Raw genomic sequence first — 12,878 nt, 5'->3', positions numbered from 1 at the left:
TCCATTTACATGAAATGGCCAGAATAGGCATATTCATACAGACAGAAAATATATTAGTAGTTGCCTAGGGCTGGGGGTGAGAGCGGGTTGTGAAGGTAGAAAGTGAATATTAATGGCTATGGGATTTCTTTTGGGGGTGATGAAAATGTTCTAAACTTGATGGTGGTGATGGTTGCACAATTCCGTGAACATATTAAAAAACGTTGAATTGTACACTTTAAATGGGTGAATCGTATATGAATTATGTCTTTTTTTTTCGCCGTGCAGCTTGCGGGATCCTAGTTCCCTAACCAGGGATTGAACCTGGGCCCTTGGCAGTGAAAGTGCGGAGTCCCAACCACTGGACCGCCAGGGAATTCTCTGAATTATGTCTTAATAAAGCTGTTAAAACAAACAAAACAGAAACCTCCAGGGGTTTCCAACCCACGTGGCCCTTCTCTCCTCATTCACTCACCTGCATCCATGTTCTCCACTTTCTACCAAATTTCCTGGACTTTGTATGTGTGGTTCCTGCTTAGAACATTCTACCCCGAATTATCTCAAGCTGACCTTATTATTATTTACTTTCGATTCAAATGAATCCTCCTCAGAGACATTTTCCCTGACCATCCCAAGTAAAGCAGTCTCTCCCCCTTAAAATGGTCTCTTTTATATTCTGTCAATGAACTAAAAAATAAAGTAATTCAGATATTCAGCTGATGCGTGTCAGGTAGCACCTCAAAATTAGCTAACTCCTTGAGCTGAAGCAGAACTGGAGTTTTTATAAGGCAAGAGCAGAAAGGGGTATATGGTTATGGTATTGTCCCAAGCTGCAATTTTCTTTACCTGTAAGTGCTGCAAAACACTGCAGTTTAAAAGGGTGGGATATATTGGGATATTTCTGCCTCTTTCTTGTAATTGCTGGTGTAGTCTTATTTTGGTAGCAGTTGAAAGGGTTCTTTTGAGAGCTATCTTTGTAAGCCTTCTCAATCATCTAATGCTAATTAAGTTCATGGGAAGGACTGACAGAAAGGGGAAAAAAAGGAAAGGAAAGGAGAAAGAAAAAAAAAGGAGGTAAAGCCTGAAACAAGGAAAAGCAGGGTCTGTTTCAATTCTTTAGAACATGTCTCAGTATCTGAAATTGTCTTAGTTATTTGTTTGCATGGTTATTTTCTGTCTCCTCTACCACTAGGATGTTTCTGTCTTGTTTGTCCACATAGTAGATGCTTAATATGTGGTGGCTGATTGACCAAATTCCACACCAACATGATAATCTAAGGTGAAAGCATGAGCAAATATTTTGGAACTTTCTAACCACTCCTCTCATTTCTCGGGACTATAACGAACTGTCACCTCAGTGCTTAGAGAATTAAAAATTCTTGGGTCACACCTCCACAGACTGGTTCATCCGTGCTTTAACTATACATCTGCCTGCCTACAGAAACAAATATTTTAAAAGGTAAGGAAAAATCTGTGTGACAGTCTGGGCAGTGCTTCCATTGCCTCGAACTCGACACTAGGATTGTTGATTATATAGGAGGAACTGGAACAAACGTTCTGCAATTTTATGCAGGGGTTTCACGTCTTTAATTCAAGCTTGCTTCTTCCTAGAAGTAGGAGTGAAGTCATTGTGCTTAGTTACTTCTGCAATTGCTAGAGGCTAGGAAAAAAGACTCAAAGAATTTAAGTGCTGGAAGGAACCTCAGGCATTACTTAGCTTCTTTCTTTCTTATCAGATGTTTCTTATCGTCTGTATCCAAAATATCAAGGTTTTACCTTCTAAGAACACTTCCCTGCTCAAAGCTTTTTCTCACACAAGCATCACTGGCATTACCTAGAAGTCTGTTTGGAAATGCAGAATTTCAGACCCCATTCCAGAGCTATGTAGTCCGAATTTGTAATTTCACATGACCCCCAGGTGACTGGTGTGCAGTCTGAGAAGTGCCGCAGCACTTCTGGACATGCTGAACCAGTACCTACTATCTCCAACAGCATGCATTTATCATTAGCACTTACCTGCAAGCTGGACCAATGGAACAAGGAAAATTCATAAGTGAAAAGTTTTCCCAAATGTCCCCTGTAGAATTCAAAGACCTGTGTATTAGGGAAAGAAAAGAAGAGGCTCAAAGGATAAAACTCAAAAGTAATTACAAAGCTTACTGGTAAAATAGTGGTAATTGTTTTGAACTGGGTGATGAATACATTGAGATTCATTAAACTACTCTCTCTACTTTTGCGTATATTTGAAAGTTTCATAATAAAAATTTTAATTGTATTTTATTCACACTTGTTTATCTTTTTTTTTTTTTGGCCATGCCGAGTGGCATGAGGGATCTTAGTTCCCCGACCAGGGATTGAACGCTTGCCCTCTGCATTGGGAGTGCAGAGTCTTAACCAATGAACCACCAGGGAAGTCCCCTGAAAGTTTCATAATAAAATATTTTTTTAAAAAGTAGTCTCAAGTTTGGGACTTCCCTGGTGGCACAGTGGGTAAGACTCTGCACTCCCAATGCAGGGGGCTCAGGTTTGATTCCTGGTCAGGGAACTAGGTCCCACATGCATGCCGCAACTAAAAGTTCGCATGCCACAACTAAGGAGCCCACGTGCTGTAACTAAGACCCAGCGCAACCAAATAAATAAAAATTAATTAATTTTAAAAAAGTAGTCTCTAATTAGTGATAACTACCAGTCCCACCAAGAGGCACTTGTGGTGAGAAAGTGTAGTCAAGAATGTTGTATATCTTGGGACTTCCCTGGCAGCCCAGTGGTTAAGACTTCACCTTCCAATGCAGGGGGTGTGGGTTTGATCCCTGGTCAGGGAGCTAAGATCCCACATGCGTCAGGGCCAAGAAACTAAAACCTAAAACAGAAGCATTATTTTTTTTTAAGAATTTATTTATTTATTATTTATTTGTTTGGCTGTGTTGGGTCTTCATTGCTGCACGAGGGCTTTCTCTAATTGCAGCGAGCAGGCGTTATTCTTCATTGCGGTACGCGGGCTTCTCACTGTGGTGGCTTCTCTTGCTGCAGACCACGGGCTCTAGGCACGCAGGCTCCAGTAGTTGTGGCTCATGGGCTCAGTAGTTGTGGCTCGTGGGCTCTAGAGCACAGGCTCAGTAGTTGTGGTGCATAGGCTTAGCTGCTCCGCGGCATGTGGGATCTTCCCCAGACCAGGGCTCAAACCCATGTCCCCTGCATTGGCAGGCGGATTCTTAACCACTGAGCCACCAGGAAAGCCCCTAGAAGCATTACTGTAACAAATTCAATAAAGACTTTAAAAATGGTCCACATCAAAAAATCTTTAAAAAAAAAAGAAGGTTGTGCATCTGCCGCAAAGTGAAGGCTGAAGGGGAATGCGGAAGAACTAAGGTTTATGGACCAGACCCCTTAGGTACATTCCTTCATTTAATCCCCCATCACAGCTGTGTTAGGTAACACCACCTTAACCAAGTGATTGAATTTAGCATCACCAATCCTGGGACAAAATGGTACTGTATGCCCCCAGGTGGAGAGTATGGGGAAGTACACATCCTCGTTGATGCGGTCCTCTCACCAAAACTGTCTCACCTGAATCTAAACAGGAGGCAGCAAACGCTGAACAGAGGACATTCTACCAGACAATGGGCCTGGACTCTTCCAAAGTGCCAACATCATGACAGAAAAAGATTTAAAAAGTAAGGTGAAGTGCTTTAAATTAAAGGAGACTAAAGAGGTATGACATCTAAATGCAATGGGTGAACTTTGATTGGATCCTAGATTCAAAAAAGTCATTGTGGGGACTTCCCCAGTGGTCCAGTGGTTAAGACTCCGTGCTTCCAATGCAGGGGGCACAGGTTCGATCCCTGGTCAAGGAACTAAGATCCGGCATGCATGCGGTGTGGCCAAGAAAAAAAAAAAGAATCATCTAATACACTGTCCATTTTCCAAGTTTCTAATTGTCCCCACAATGACTTTTTATTTTAATAAATAAATTTATTTATTTATTTATTTTGGCTGCAATGGGTCTGTTGTGGCAGCGTGAGGGCTCTTCGTTGCGGTGCGTGGGCTTCTCTGGTTGTAGCGCACGGGCTTAGTTGTGGTATGTGGGATCTTAGTTCCCTGACCAGGGATTGAACCTGGGCCTCTGCATTGGGAGCACGGAGTCTTAACCACTGGACCACCACGGAAGTCCCCAAGATGATTCTTTAAAAAATATATATTAAATGTACTGGGTGTGACTAAAACAACAACAATAACCTTATGAGGTAAGTGGTAACCCTCTTGTAGAGACTGGGAAACTTAAGTTCAGAGAGATAAAGGGACTTGCTCAAGAATCCACAGCTGGTAAATGGCAGCGCCAAAACAGGCTCAGATCTCCCTGACTCCAAAGCACAAGCTCCTGGCTGGTGGATGCTTCTTCTTCTGCAGCATCCCCAGGCAGCAAGAGATAGGGCTGTGTCTCCAAGGAGATGGTAAGGGTGCATTGCTATGCCGCAAGCAGTCGTTCATTTATTCAAAATTTAATTTCTGTGTGACAATGATAAGCAAAAACAGGCAGTCCCTAGACTCAGGTTGCTTACAGCCTAGTGGAGGAGACAGATATTGATCAAATGTTGGAAACACTCAAAGGAATATATATATATATATATAACAAAAGGAGATCAGAGCAATGAAGAAAAGGAAGCTGACCAAAGCAGAGGGTCAGCAGAAGACTTCTATGAGTTGTGCTTTAAAGACTGAATAGAAGTTAATGATACAGACAGAAGGAAAAGTGTGTGAGCAAAAGACCTATGGCAGGAGGGAGCATGACCTTGCAGTAGGAGAGGCCCAAGAGCTGGCAGGTGTGTGGTGCAAGGTAAGAATGGAGGAAAGTAGGCAGGGTCTGACCATGTAGGACCTTAAAGGCCATGCTAGGAATTCTGTTCAATTTTAAAAGCAATGGAAAGTTACTAAAGGGTTTAAGCAAGTGACAACATGAGATTTCAAGTTTAAAAAAAAAAAAAAAAAACACTTTTGCTGCAACGTACCAGTTAAGAGATTGTGGTAACCTGTGGTTACTTGTATTAGAATGAGCAGTGGAGATGGAAGGGGATATTTGGGCAGACTGGATATGGGGAAATGCAGGAAAAGGAGGTATTGAAGATGTCTTAGGTTTGTAGCTTGTGCAGTTGGATGGAGATGCCATTCTCTGAGAGAAGGAGCACTTGGAAGAAGGCCAGATATGGGAAGATGTAACATGAGTCATATCTTGGAAATGAAGAATTGGTGATGCTTTTGAGACCTCCAAGTGGAGATGCAAGAAGGCAGCTGGACGTGCAACTCTGAAGTTCAGAAGAGAAGTCTAGACTAGAGATGTACATTTGGGAGTCATCAACTTATGGCTACTGAAGCATGGATAAGGTGGCCTCAGAAAGGGAGGATTTAGTCAATGGGAACCTCTGATTCTTAAAGGGAAGGCTTTGATGCAGAAATATTGGAAGGGAGCAGTAGGGGGGCTGAGTCACAAGCCTGAGCGAGAAGTGTGTGTTGGGAGAGAACCTCAGTGTCACTCTCACTGCTTCTAGAAGCAATGTGTTCCTGCCAGCAGTGGGGTCACCTTCACTATTTTTGGAGGATGGCTCATGCGTTTCTCTACCTGGTGGGCTCTACTATTCACCCTCTAGGCAAGCCTCTGCTGGCAGCCCCCATGTCTTCTGCCACTGCTTCCTGGGGGAAGGTGCTCTGCTGCCGGGCTTTTCTCCCAGTGTCCTTCCAACTATACCATAATTTATTTTTTTGTTGTTTTTTTTTGCGGTACACGGGCCTCTCACTGTTGTGGCCTCTCCTGTAGTGGAGCACAGGCTCCAGACGTGCAGGCTCAGCGGCCATGGCTCACGGGCCCAGCCGCTCTGCGGCATGTGGGATCCTCCCGGACCAGGGCACGAACCCGTGTCCCCTGCATCGGCAGGCAGACTCTCAACCACTACGCCACCAGGGAAGCCCCCATAATTTATTTATTAAGCAATTAATTAGTTGACTAACCAATGCCTTAGTGATAGGCAACATTTGGGGGCAAAAATTATGGTATAACCATACGTTGGAATACTATGTAGCAGGAGAGAGAGAGAGAGAGAGGGAGGTGGAGAGAGACAGAGAGAGGTATTTCTCTGTGTTCATATATGGAAAGCTCCCCAATTCCCCAATATACATACACTGTGAAAGAAAAATACAAAACTGTGATTTTATGCTATCTTTTGTACTAATGGGGAATATAAATCTGTATTACAATTTACTTGTATATGCCTAGAGAAAGTGTGGAAGGATACACGGGACACTAAAAACAGTGACCCCATAGGGGATAAGGCAGGGTGGATTGCAGAGATGATAAATAAGGACGAAACTTATTATGACTCTTTACTTAAAATTTTCTGAACCTTGCGACTGTATCACCTATTCAAAAAATTAAATTTTAAAATATGGAAAAATGTTATTTTCCAATATGTTTCATATTTTATATTTTCTAATGAAACTGATTTTAGTGCTCCCACCCCCAAAGATAACATTTTGCAGACATATAATACAATATTGCAACCAGGATATTAACACTGATACAGTCAAGATACAGACAATTTCCATCACCATTGTGTGCTATGTTTTAAATCTTGAAGATGGATGGTCTATTAAATAAAATAACATGTTTTACAAATCAGTGTGTTTAGTACACATTAAAAAAAAGTCTGGTGGGAGGGAGGGAGACACAAGAGGGAGGACATATGGGAACATATGTTTATGTATGACTGATTCACTTTGTTATAAAGCAGAAACTAACACACCATTGTAAAGCAATTATACCCCAATAAAGATGTTAAAAAAAAAAGTCTGGAAGGGAATTCAGCACAACAAAGTGGTAACAGTGTTCATCTCTGGTCACGAGGAATACCGGGGGGTTAACTTTTTTTTTTTCCGTTTTAGTTTCATGGTAGTTTTCTGTTTTCTGAGGTGAAATTCACACAACATACAATTAACCATTTTAAACTGTATATTTCAGTGAAATTTAGTGTATTCATGATGTTGTACAACCACCTCTTTTTAGTTTCAAAACTTTTTCATCGCTCTAGAAGAAGACCCCATATCCATTAAGTAATCACTCGCTAGCCTCCTATCGCCAGCCCCTGACAATCTGCTTTCTATCGCTATGGATTTGCCTATTCTCGATATTCCATACAGAAGGAATCACACAATATGTGACCTTTTGTGTCTGGCTTTTTTCACTTAGTATAATATTTTCAAGGTTCATCCGAGTTGTAGCAGTATCAACACTTCATCCATTTTTATGGCTAAATAATATCCCATTTTGTGTATACATCATAATTTGTTTCTCTGGTCATCCATTAATGGACATTTGGGTTGTTTCCACCTTATGGCTATTGTAAACAGTGCTGCCAAGAATATTCATGAACAAGTTTTTGTTTGGACTCCTATTTTCAATTATTTGGGATATAAATGTAGAAGTAGAATTGCTAACAATTCTGTTTCTCTTTTTGAGGAATCAACAGACCGTTTTCCACAGCAGCTGTACCGTTTTACAGTCCCACAAGCTGCATGTGAGAGTTCCTAATTATCCATAGCCTTGCCAACACTTGTTATTTTACCATTTGTCTGTTTATCATAGCCATCTTAGTGGGTGTGCAGTGGTATCTCATTGTGGATTTGACTTGCATTTCCTTAACGATCAACAACGTCAAACATCTTTTCATGAGCTTATTGGCCACTGAGTATCTTTTTTGGAGAAATGCCTCCAAAGCATGTGCTATTTTTAATTGTATCATTGATGATGTATTTTAAAACAGAGGGATTAAATTTTACATTACTGCTCCTAAATAAAATTTTCTCTTATTACTGATGAAAATTAAAATTTTGAAATGGTATCTCATTGCATTAGTTAAGGCAATGGAAGCTGCTATAACAAATCCTCAAATGTTTGATGGCTCAAACACAACTGAAGTTTCTTTCTTGCACAGATAAAGCCCAACATGTTCAGTAAATGGCTCTTCTCTAAGCAGTAATGCAGGTACTTGGGCTCCTTCCATTATGTGCTCTGCCAACTTCAACTCAAGGCTTCTAAGGCGGCACTGGTCCAGTATTTGTAAAAGGATTTTCAGTGAGGCTTTTTTCTCACTTTTCTCCTTTTTTCTTTCTTTCTTTCTTTTTTTAGGTATAGAAATGGAGAGTTCAGGGTTAGATTAATCTCAGGTAGAGACTTTCCACAGTAGATGCTACACAAAGATAAGGAAGCTAAGTTCAAGTGGCTGGCAAGAATGTGGGTATGTATTGCACCATGGGGTATATGTTGGAAAGAAAGAGAAGAGTAACAATACAGGGGAGTTGACGGACTTAGGAGGAAAGTGTGGAGAGATCAGAGGGTTGAATAATGTCTAGGTGTAAATTGTGATTCAGTTGGAGGGGAAGAAGATTGTAGTGAGTTAATTATACATCAGGATTTAAGATTCCTAAAATAGTCTAGTTCAAGATCATGATAAAGAACAAGGAGTAGGGACTTCCCTGGTGGCGCAGTGGTTAAGAATCTGCCTGCCAGTGCAGGGGACATGAGTTCGAGCCCTGGTCCGGGAAGATCCCACATGCCGCGGAGCAACTAAGCCCGTGTGCCACAACTACTGAGACTGCGCTCTAGAGCCCTTGAGCCACAACTACTGAAGCCCATGCACCTAGAGCCTGTGCTCTGCAACAAGAGAAGCCGCTGCAATGAGAAGCCCATGCACCACAACAAAGGGTAGCCCCCGCTCTCCACAACTAGAGAAAGCCTGCACGCAGCAACGAAGACCCAATGCAGCCAAAAATAAATAAATAAATAAATTTATTATTAAAAAAAAAGAACAAGGTGTGTCTGTGGGAGTGGGTGGCCATAATGCAGTAAGATTTACATATAGCTCCTCAAGTTCGAGACAGGCAGGAGGCCGTTATAGGTGTTGGTTGGGTTATCCAAAGAAATACTGAAATTTCCCATATGTCAAGCCCCTAAGTAAATAAAGGAGAGTGTACAGAAAGGGTATAAAGTAATATAGCTTATATTTTATTTACTTTTAAAATTTTTATTGGAGTATAGTTGGTTTAAAATGTTGTGTTATAGCCTATATTTTAAAGGATGGTTATTGCATGACTCTGAGAGACTAGAAATCCTGAAAGGACAGTAAGTTAGATTTCTAGACTAGGTGAAATAAAAGCAATTTCAAGCTGGCTGTAGGGGTGGCAGTATCTTTGGGGGAACAGCCAAGTTATGGTTAAAGCAAAGACGTGAAGGAACTATGCTCAACAATTTGGGAATGGCAGGGAATTTTAATCTGCCATGGAAGAAGAATTCCAGGGGGAACGAATGGAAAGAGAAAGCATCAGGCTGGAGGGAGCTAAAAGTATGGGAATTTCTATAGCAATATCACAAACTAGATAATGCGAAAATGTGTGTGCTTCAAAACACCTAGATATATTAGATAAAATCTAACATACACTTTTTCAGATTCGGAGCTAACTTTGCAAGAGGGTAAGGGTAACTCCCGAGGAGCACAAATAAAGAGGGAACTGAAAACGAGGAAAAAAGATTATGGTTATGCTGGTGCTACCTCAGTAACCAAGAGGTTTGGATTTTAAGACTAGAGAGGAAACCTTAGGCCCATGTAAGGCAGGGAGTTGTAATTTAAACTCTGGCTGAAGTCAGGACCCTTCAAGGGCTAAGCTTGAATGAAAGGATGAATTAAAAAGAAATCTCGGAGGAGCTTCAAAAAGAAATCTCGGAGGAGCTTCAAGATGGCGGAAGAGTAAGACGCGGAGATCACCTTCCTCCCCACAGATACATCAGAAATACATCTACATATGGAACAACTCCTACAGAACACCTACTGAACGCTGGCAGAAGACCTCAAACCTCCCAAATGTTTTGTTAGCATCACTGAGATGACCAGGTCGTTTTTGTCCTTCATTCTGTTTTTGAGGTGTATTACACTGACTGTTTTTTCATTTGGTGAACCATTCCCATATTCCATAAATAAATCCCACTTGGTCGGGGCTTCCCTGGTGGCGCAGTGGTTAAGAATCTGCCTGCCAATGCAAGGGACACAGGTTTGTAGCCCTAGTCCGGGAAGATCCCACATGCCGCGGAGCAACTAAGCCCGTGCGCTACAGCTACTGAGCCTGCGCCCTAGAGCCCGTGAGCCACAACTACTGAGCCTGCCTGCCACAACTACAGAAGCCTACGCACTTAGGGCCCGTGAACCACAACAAAAGAAACCACTGCAATGAGAAGCCCGCACGCAGCAATGAAGACCCAACGCAGACAAAAATAAATAAATTTATAAAACAAAAAATCCCACTTGGTCATGGTACATAATCTTTTTAATGGGCTGTTGTATTTGGATTGCTAGTACTATGCTCGTCTTCTCTGTATTGTTCCAATTTTAGTATATGTGCTGACAAAGCAAGAACTCCCTGCGGCTTTATTTTTTAAACACGGGATAACGTACTTTTTTTTTTTTTTTTTTTTTTGCGGTACGCAGGCCTTTCACCGTTGTGGCCTCTCCCGTTGCGGAGCACAGGCTCTGGACGCGCAGGCTCAGCGGCCATGGCTCACGGGCCCAGCCGCTCCGAGGCATGTGGGATCTTCCCGGACCGGGGCACGAACCCGTGTCCCCTGCCTCGGCAGGCGGACTCTCAACCACTGCGCCACCAGGGAAGCCCGGGATAACGTACTTTGAATTTCATAATGTACTTTGCATTTCAATTTTCAAATGAGTAAATGTCTCAAGGAGCAAGAATTCTTTTCTATGCTTGAAACACTGACAAAAATTAAGACACACTTGCTAGTTTGCAGACTGTTTTCTTCGCAGAATTAGCATCACCTGCTTCCTACATAACACACCTCAATTAGAGTGTCAGAAAGTGACTTTCTTTGGAAGGTGCTCTGCAACAATCTGACCCATAGAGAGCATCCGGATGTGCGGTTTCTATGACATCATTATGAAACCCGTTTGTAAACACACGAACTGTTTAAAGTAAATAAGAGTATGAATAAGATGTACCGGGGATTCACTTCTCCAACAGATTCAATACTTCGACATTTAGAGTACTTAAAATACAGGCCCTCCTGCACAGTAAAGTGTGGTGTGCGTGAAGCACAGCAGAGGAGTCACCTTTCTGGCTCGGCAGAAATCCAAACATATATGCCATGCACTCGGGACCGTGAAGGATACGATTCTTCTAAGAAAATTTCCAGGGATACTCTTGAAAACTGACAACAGCTCCTGGGAACTTCTGCTTCTGTTTCACAACTTATGGGACTTACTGGCACCCGCCCACAGCTAGGAAAAGGTTAACAGGTGTTTACAATACCTAAAGATGACTTGTCGACTTTCTGGAAGCCTCCCGCCTGATGTGGCCCGAAAAGGGGGCAAAGGAGGAAGGGAATCTCTCAAAAAGGCGCGGGTCCGAGAAATAGGCTGAAGGAGGAAACAAAACCGAACATCCGGAGAAAAGGTAGTCGCTCCCACTAGAGATACGCGACCTCGTTGGCGCCTCACGGTCTGCGGCGTCTCCTAGTCCCGTGACTGCGCATGCGCCCTGAGTAGTGCGCCGCCCTCATTAGCATTTGTGCCTGCGCAGCCGTGGGTTCTTTCCCCCGCTCCACCCCACCCCAACTCCCCCACCGCTCCATCCCCCGACCCCCTCCTCTTCCAACACGGTCACCCAGAGCAGGGTTGCGTCGTTGGTGACTGCTAGGGACTAGAGTGGGACGGTGTGTGGTACCGGGTCAGTGGTAACTCGCCAGTTATCCCGTAGGTTAGACAGAAAGGTGAATCACAGCTGCGAGCCCTTGTCTCCGACCTTTTAAAGCATCCTTTGTTTTATCCTGGGACGCTCGGAAGCCGCCATCCTGCTGCCGCCATCCGCGAAGCAGCTGGGAATTGTCTCTTGGGAATTTTAATCTTGTTTGGAAGCAGCCCCGACCAGGGGGTCCCTTTTTTATTCAGAATCACCCAGGACATGATGGACAGAAATGTCATCCCTCCTTAGACTTCCACAGAAGCTGAATTAAAAAGTTGAGTAATAGTTACTTTGAAGAAAGGAAAAGAAAAAAAAAGAAAAATTCACACGCAAAAACATTTATGTGTACACAGAATAATGTCAAAGAATGGATCAGCAACTGCTACTGTGATTACCTCAGGGGAGAAGAAAAGGTGCTGAAGGACTGGCATGAGTGGGTTTTTTTATTTTTTTGCATCGTTTGAAATATGTCCAATGTGCATGTATTTTTGTTTTGTTTATTTTATTTTTTAAAATTATTTATATATTTTTGGCTGCATTGGGTCTTTGTTGCTGCACAGGGGCTTTCTCCAGTTGTGGTGAGCAGGGGCTACCCTTCACTGTGGTGCACGTGCTTCTCATGCTGTGGCTTCTCTTGTTGCGGAGCACGGGCTCTAGGCGGGTGGACTTCAGTAGTTGTGGCTCGTGGGCTCTAGGGCATGGCCCCTAGATCACAGGCTCAGTAGTTGTGGTGCATGGGCTTAGTTGCTCTGCGGCATGAGGGATCTTCCTGGACCAGGGCTGGAACCCATGTTCCCTGAATTGGCAGGTGGATTCTTAACCACTGCGCCACCAGGGAAGTCCCGTTTTGTTTTTTAAATCTTTGAATTTTCATTTGACTCCCTTACCAAAATGGTAGATATCAAGGAAATTTGGAAATTTAAGAAGTCTGTCTAGATTCAGTAATGCTGGATAGAATTATACATACGTGTGAAGATAAAACGTTTTGTGTAAACCACTAAGTCTTCCTGTTTATCTCTGGACAGATATCCTTGGGAGTTGGGGCCAGAGGTACAGGAAAAGAGGAGCCAGGAATTTTCGAAAAATCGGCAGGAGTGGCATACAGGAAACAA

At 42.8% G+C, this 12,878-nt stretch overlaps 1 protein-coding gene and 1 pseudogene across 1 annotated transcript in view; both read right to left on the bottom strand.

Moving 5' to 3' along the window:
* Positions 1-11,355, bottom strand: part of LOC137214371 (large ribosomal subunit protein eL31-like) — a 59,599-nt pseudogene extending 48,244 nt beyond the window's left edge.
* ZNF19 (zinc finger protein 19) overlaps positions 1-11,392 on the bottom strand; it is a 131,984-nt gene extending 120,592 nt beyond the window's left edge. The window contains exons 1-2 of the mRNA XM_067718034.1: positions 11,335-11,392; positions 1,996-2,073 (exon numbers count right to left, since the gene is read on the bottom strand). The gene's annotated coding sequence lies outside the window, so the exon portion shown is untranslated. The remainder of the gene's footprint in view (positions 1-1,995; positions 2,074-11,334) is intronic.
* Positions 11,393-12,878: the final 1,486 nt, after the last annotated feature.

The sequence above is a fragment of the Pseudorca crassidens genome, chromosome 20 (assembly GCF_039906515.1).
Source record: "Pseudorca crassidens isolate mPseCra1 chromosome 20, mPseCra1.hap1, whole genome shotgun sequence".
NCBI lineage: Eukaryota > Metazoa > Chordata > Mammalia > Artiodactyla > Delphinidae > Pseudorca > Pseudorca crassidens.
The sequence above is the reverse complement of the archived record's forward strand: the minus strand, read 5'-3'. Positions and strand labels throughout refer to the sequence as shown.